Genomic DNA, 7,989 nt, shown 5'->3' with positions numbered 1-7,989 from the left:
ATGGGGTGTTTTGTACTCTGGAGTCTTCCCTGTCTATCTGTAGTTTGGGCCTTGGCAAGAGGCCAAATTCCCAGTTCTAACCTTGGCGGCCTCCAAGAAGTTATAGCAGCAAGGTTGATTGGGACAATAAACTGTGAGCACGTTGGGCTGGGATTGTGGAGTCTTCTACCTCCTGTTCCATCGCCGCTGATAGAAGACAGGTGAGGAGCCCCAGGAAGGAAGTGTGAGGACTCCAAGGTGGAAACGTAAGAGAGGCCAAGAAAGCCAAGCCCAGGGTTTTGAGGAGACTTGGCATGAAAAATCACAGAGCACAACAAGATGAACAGGTCCGGAGGTAGGGCAGCTCAGCACTATTGAACAGGTTCCAAACATCCTAGTTCCCTTTTCCTCAGAACCCTGTGATGTGGCAGGGCCCTGGAGACCAAGACTGCCAGGAACTTTGCCGGAAACTCTGCCAGGATACAGTTCATCTTGTTCTCCTTCCCTGGAACCAAGGTGAAGAAGTGCAAGGTGAGGCTACTGCTGGCCTTCCCGTCTTTCACTGGCCTCTATTTCCTCTTAGCCCTGGGGCAAGTATGGTTAATTCTCCTCACCCTCCCTTGGAACTGTCTCTATGTAGCCTTCGCTGGCCTCTAACTCAAGAGAGATCTGCCTTCTTTTGCCTCAGGAGTGATGGGATTAAAGATGTGCGCCACCACGCCTTGAACTCATAGAGATCTGCCTGCCTCTGTTTCCCATACACTGGGATGTTGGACCATGTCCATCCCACACCAGCACATGGCCATTTGGGGAGGCAGAACTCGAGGGCAGTTCGCTCTTACTCTATGCTGCCGCTGAGGGTGGGTGCCAGGCTGTACTCCGGGAGTGGGAAAGCGCAGTCTGAGATGTGGGAAAGCCCGTGCTGGTTCAGAGGTTCCTGAGCCTTCGATGAGGCTGGGGCTGTGGGGTTCTCAGACTCTTGGACATCCAGGTGCTACTGGGAGTTGTGGAAGAGCCGAGAACGGAGTTGGGGATCCTCAGGCTGGGGGAAATAGGAGCTCCAGCTTGCCCCAGAGGTGATGGTTCTTTGGTGGTGGTTGTGGCTGGGAGCACAGAGAGGGCTTCTACGGGAGAATTAAGCCAATGTTCTGTAGCACAATGCCTTTCCTTGGCTCCCTACAGCGGATCTTGATGAAAGACACAGTCCATGGTTCTAAACAGCTTATTGATTGTTCATGTGGAAAATGGATTATAACGTATACCCATTTCTCAGGATGGACCTGAGGTTAAATACCCTTTGCAGGGAGGAATGTCTGGGAAACTTCCCTTCCCAGACATTGGCTAAGCCCTCTGGGCCTCTAGGTACATCTTTAAAATGAAGAACTCTGTTTTGGGCCTATATAACCATAGGACATGTTTCTTTTATGTGAGGAGTGTGGCATGTGTTCCAGGCCAGGAGTCTGGCAGGGAGCAGGGAGTTGCCTGTCTCAGGTATGTGCCCACTGAGTCTCTGGGTCTTAACCTGCTCTACCTTACTGAGCTTCCTGGCATGGATTAACCAGTGTGGTTAACACTGGTATTAAAGGTGTGTGCTACCACCCTGTGGTTATCTCTGGTTCTTTTTTGTTTTTGTTTTTTTTTTTTTTTTTTTTAACAATTATTTATTTTATGTATGTGAGTGCATATCTGTCTTCAGACACACCAGAAGAGGGCATCGGATCTCATTACAGATGGTTGTGAGCCACCATGTAAGGTTGCTGGGAACTGAACTCAGGACCTTGGGAAGAGCAGTCAGTGCTCTTAACCACTGAGCCATCTCTCCAGCCCCTATCTCTGGTTCTTGAGAGGCCTGTTTTAGTTGTTTCTTGACCCTTGCTTCCCGAAGGCCCCACTTGGATAAGGTGTCTTCCCACCCAGCATGGACCACAGCCTCGATCCCGAGGCTGGCATTGCTCACCTTTTATCTCTTAACTTCTCAGTTGTTCTTAACTTTATGAAATGAGTATTTTGGGCAGACAAGATGAATCAGGGAGAAAAGATACTGTCAGGCTTCGTAACCTGAGTTTGATCTCTGGGACCTGTCTAAACTGATGATATGACCACTCCATGATATACAGTGATACTGGAGTGTAAGCCAAATAAACCCTTCCTCTCCAGCTTGCTTTTTGGTTTTTGTTTTTCTTTCTTTTATAACAGGCTAGTCCTGCTTCACAGCTTGTAGGTTATAGATAACTTGCCTAGGTCTAAGTAGTAGCCCATGACCTCTGGTTTGATCTCCACTGGGTTGAAGGCCTTGCTGTTGTACACACCCATCAAGCTACCTACTATCTCAGGCAGGATGATCCTGTCCCTCAGGCCAGTCTTCACCACCTCCTGGCTTCTCCATGGGTGGTGTCTTCTTGGCTCTTCTCCGGCACTTGAATAGTGAGTGCTGCTTCCAACTTAGGCCATGGCTCAGGTGCTACCCAGGGTGGGTACAGAATAACTGCATCAGCTGCTGGTAGGACATGTCTAGCAGTTGGTCCAGGTCCATGTTGTGAAAGGAAGACCTTATGGAAAAGTCTGTTTCTTCTTCTGCTCCACTTCAACCATCTTGGTGGCTGTTCCAGTCTTGGGTCTTTGTGTTTGTTTGCAGCAACAGAAATCCTGATTAAGACAGTCTGTTTGTATGTCTGTATACCACACGCATGCCTAGTACTCATGGAGACCAGAAGAGTATATTAGATCCCCTGGAACTAGAGTTACAGACTATTGGTAAGCTGCTATATAGGTGCTGGGAATTGAACTCAGGCTCTCTGAAAGATCAAGAAGAGCTATTATGCTGAGCCATTTCTTCAGCTCACAAATGGGATTTAAAAATCAGTTTTATTGAGATATAAAAATTCAGAAGTATACAGTTTTGGGTGAGCGAGATGACTTTGCATATAAAGGTACTTGTTGCCAAGGCTGATGCCCTGAGTTTGATTCCTGGGAACCACATACTAGAAAGAGAAAACAGACTGTGGAAAATTGCTCCCTGACTTCCCAAGTAAGCCCTGAAGACAGCCACAACCACTGTGCCACGCACACAAATCAGTAAATAAGACGGAATAATAGTAATAAAATAAAATACACTGTTTTCTGGAGGCTGGAGTTAGTACAATACCTACCTGTCATGAGAACCTAGGTTCGCTCCCCAACACCACATAAACTGGCTATGGTGGCACATACTTGGAATTCTAGCACGGGGGAGGTTGAGAAATGAGGATTGGAGGTTATTCTTGGTTACATAGTAAGCTTGCAGCCAGCCTAGTATGCATAAAACCTTGTCTCAAAAATAAATACATAAAAATAAATTTTAAAAAAGTGGGCCATAGATGGTTCAGTGGTTAAGAACATTTGGTGTATTTGCAGAGGAACTAGGTTCAGTTCTTAGTACTTATATGGTGTCTCACAAGCTTCTAATAACTCCAGTTCCAGATGATGAAGTGCCCTCTTCTGGCCTCCACAGACACTAAGCACACACAGAGTACACATATACACATACAAGAAGACTCATACACATTAAAAAATGATATATAATGTTTGAGACAGGGTCTCACTGTGTAGCCCTGGCTAGCTGGGGAACTCACCATGTAGGCCATGCTGGCCTTGAACTTACAGAGATCTGTCTACCTACCTATGTCTTCCAAGTGCTGGGATTAAAAGCATATATCATTGTACTTAGCAAAAACAAATATTTTTCTTCAAAAAGGGCTGAGTTCAAGGGCTGGCCTTGAACTCACAGAGATCCACCTAATACCTTCCTGAGTGCTTGGATTAATAGCATGCGTTACTAAGATCCTATCTTTGAAAAGAAAAGGGCAGGGGGAGGTAGGTGAGATGGCTCACTGTTAAAGGTTCTGGCCACAAAGACTGACAAGCTGAGATGGATCCCAGGGTCCCACAAGGTGGCAGGGAAAATCTGACTTCCATAAGTCCTCTGACTGCCACATTTGCATGCGTTTTGTTCCAACAAATCAATATAAGTAAAACTTCAAAAAGTAAACAATTTTTATGTTTAGCAATATTCATAAGGTTGTACAACCAGAACTACAGAATCCCAGAACATTCTCATAGGTTGACACTCCTTGTCACCGTCTGACAGCCCTGTAACCACCTACCTTCATCTTCCCTGAGCCTGCCCACCCTGCATATCTCACTGAAGGGAAGCAGTCAGGATTTGTTGGTTGGCACCATTGATTTCCACTTAGTGCCGTGCTCACCTGGTGAATTCACTAATGCTGTCAGGACATCGTGTGCTCTCTGGTTTGGATGCAGGTTCCCACTTCTGGTCTGGAGAGCTGCTCAGGCTTGAATTCCTACCATCTGGTGGTCACCGTGTGATGAAGAGACACAAGGAAGACAAGCCTGCTCAGTCTGTAAATAGATTAAAATGACATGATTCATCAGTTCATTAGCTGTTGCTAAGCAATAGCTGGGTAGGGGGCTGCAGGGCCCTCTTTTAGAGAGTGGATACTCTGCCTGTCAAGCTGCAGACTCTCCTTGACCACTAAGTGGTGCACTGTTCTCTGTTCACACTGAGCGTAACTGATCTTGGCCACCAGGTGGCACAATCCCCATTTAGATAGAGTCTGCAAACAGTGGGTGGTTCAGGAAGGATCCTTGGTGCGTACACCCACTCCCTCCCTCCCCCCTCCCCCTCATCGCACTCATCTGTTCTGGCCAGAACTGGAGGCATGCCCTTGGGGCTTGGTGGAAAACAGCACCCATCAGTGAGAACATGAATGCTTGTAAGTCCTACCTTGAAAAGGACTCAGCAAAGCCTTTCTTTAAATTTGGTTGTCAATGTGTGTGCAGGTGAGCACAAGCCACAGCCTGAACAGAGGTCAGTAGATTCTCTCCTGCCACCTTGTAGGATCCTGGGATCCAACTCAGGTGGGAAAGCCTGCATATAGGCACCTGAGCCATCTAGAGGGCCTAGCAAAGCCTTTCAGCTTTGAATAGATTTATCACCAAATATTTCTGAGTACCTACTGTGCACTAGATATTATTCTATGTGTTAAGAACTTGGCAATGTATCAAACAGACAGAATAATAAAACTTATACTAGTGGGACAAGGAAGAAAGAGATGAGTGACATGGTGTAATATAGCACGCAGGAAATAGAGAAGTAGAGGAAGCTGGGAGGTGGTGGAGGAGGTGGTGGTGAATGCCTTTAATCCCAGCACTTAGGAGGCAGAGGTAGATGGAGATCTGTGAGTTCAAGGCCAGTCTGGTTTACAGAGAGAATTCCAGAACAGCTAGGGTTACACAGTGAAACCCTGTCTTGAAAAACAAATAAAAAGAAGCTAAGGAAGATGGACCTGTTAGATAGGAAACAAACAAATAAAAACAACAAACCCCTCCAAAGAACTGTGGGGTTTCATGTTTCTTTTCAGCTAGAATCTGTTGTCAAGTTAGCTTCAAGAATCTCTCACGTCAGCCTCCCAAGTTGCTGGGTGTCTGTCATATTCAGAAAGGGCACAGCTGGCAGGAATGTTATAGAAGCCACCAGAACTGCCACAGCAGAGGTTGAGGACAAATTAAGACCATGCTTGAGGTCAGGTGTAATGGCACACACCCTTGATCCCAGCACTTGGGAGACAGGGGTGGGCAGATCTCTGAGTTTTAGGCCAGCCTGGTCTACATAATGAGTACCAGGACAGCCAGGGTTATGTATTGAGACCTTGTCTCAAACAAACAAACAAACAAACAAACAAGCAAACAAACAGGTTACACTCAGTGCCAATGTATGCCTCAGTTCTGGCTAAGACAGAAGACAGCAAGAGGATTTCCCAGAGTGGACAGGTGCAAAAACAGAACACAGAGCCTTTTGCCTCTTGTAGCTCCAGGACAGGACAGGGTCATCAGGGTGGCTAAAGAACAGTAACACAACAATGTGGGAACCAAAGATTGCGATGATGAATCTCATTGGCCGAGATAGAACACTGGAATAGTAGAAGACAGCTTCCAAACGTTCATGAGAATGCTGCGGGAGTGCTTTAGGATGCAGGCTTCTGACCCTAGATGGATTAATGCTTGGGATAGACTCCTAACATTATTGCAGGTGGGGGAAAGAGATGAGCTCCAGTTCAAGGAAGTGGTCACTGGAAGCATATCGTTAGCAATCCTGTCTTGGCACTCTGCTGGCTCTCCTGAGTTCTTCATGGCAGCATATTCTGCAATGATTCTCTGCCAGTCTGCATGGGTGGGCAAGCGACAGTGGACGGAACTCTTAATGAGACAAAACAAATCCTTCTTTCCCTTGATTTGGGCAGGGGTTTGGTCATAAGATAAGAAAGAGAACTTACATGGAAGGCATGGGTGACCCAGCGCGCAAGTCAGCATGCGGCCGAGACACTGCCTAGAAAACCAGGAGGGCTGAGCAGGCACCTGTGTGTCTGCAGAGGCCACAAGAGACTGTGCCTGGCAACTTCCCAGGAACCCTGGAGGGCGTCTGACCTGGTAGGTGGCTGATCCAGTGGGTGATAGCAGCAGTAATACTGGAAGCCTACTCTAGTCCCTCAGTCGGAACACTCTGCAACTCTGCCTTAGAAGGTCTTAGTACTGAAAAGATTTTTTTTCCTTTCTTTTTTTCTTTTTGAGATGGGGTCTTGCCATGTTGCCTAGGTTGGGTTCAAACTTCTAGGTACAAATAATCCTCCTGCTTCAGCCTCCCCAGGTATGTACCATCACACCCAGCAATAAAGACATTTGTTTTCCAGAAATGAAGTAGTTAGGATTATTAAGGGTTTACTGAAAACTACATGCTGGGAAACTACCCCCTTCCCTCAGTCTGTTTGGCTCCTTTGTCTCCAAGCTTGGAATCACGTTTTCATATCCCTGGTGCCACATGCTATGGTTTTCATATGGAGTTTAAGGCCAAATCTTAAGCTCTGTGAAGGAGACTGTGTTTAGTGGAAGGAACTTTGTGTAAGTAATTGAAGATTTTGAGATGAGATTATTCTGAATTACAATGTGGGTGGGAGAGCTAATTCTGGTGGATGCCTGTCTTCCTAAGAGTAAGGCCAGGTGCCACCCCTCTACCTGGCAGGGATGGAGAACTGTCAGGCTGATCAACTCAGCTGCCATCCAGAGCTTAGAGATGGCTCGTTCCAACTTCTACTCCATCTGTGAACGGCTGGAGCACGTGAAGAGAGGCCAGTCCTCCAGAACCAAAGCTGCAGGATCTCCATGACAGAGGGTGACAACAGGATATCCAAGAGGAGTCCTGGTAAGGTCCAGCATTGACAGCATAACAGAAACCAGAGGCCTCGAACTAGATGAATGACTTATCACAATGAATATTTGCAAGATGCATGAACATGACAACTTCCGTGATGAGATGGTTTGTTCTTTTTTTTTTTTTTTTTTTTTTTTTTTTTTTGTATATTTTGGTTTTTTCTCCCCTTTGGGAAGGAGGTTGCAAGGAGGAAGACAGAGAGATGAGTGGGGTTGGGGTGCATGATATGAAATTCACGAAGAATCAATACATAGTTAAGAGTGGGTGGCAGGAATTGAGATGCATGTCTGTCATAGTTTATGGGAAGACAGGTATAGGAGATCTCAGTCTGTCTCATACACACACACACACATGCAATGGAGGCAGGTATTGGGGTGATGTGACCTCAAACCAAGGTATATAGTAGCCACTAGAAGCTGACAAAATGTGGACTTTTCTCAGAGCCACAGAGGAATTGTAGTCACCCCCTCTACCTGTGGAGGGGCTAGTGGGCGTTGTCCCACATGCCTGAAAGGCGTGGATGGATGGAAGTCTTCCGCTTCCTGTCAGGATCCTAGAGTCTGGGAGTGTGGTGAAATGCATGCCATCCCTTGCAGGGAAATCTGTGGGCTCTTCAACCTGCTGGGTCACTGGCCATCTCTAGCCAGTGTGTAACCAGAAACCATGCTGTCCTTTCATGGTCCTACAGTGGCCCACAGACACCCAGGCCTCCAACTTCTTATCTCTGAAAGTGAGAGAGAATAACT

The sequence above is a fragment of the Arvicanthis niloticus genome, chromosome 15 (genome assembly GCF_011762505.2).
Source record: "Arvicanthis niloticus isolate mArvNil1 chromosome 15, mArvNil1.pat.X, whole genome shotgun sequence".
NCBI lineage: Eukaryota > Metazoa > Chordata > Mammalia > Rodentia > Muridae > Arvicanthis > Arvicanthis niloticus.
This window is presented reverse-complemented; position numbering follows the sequence as displayed.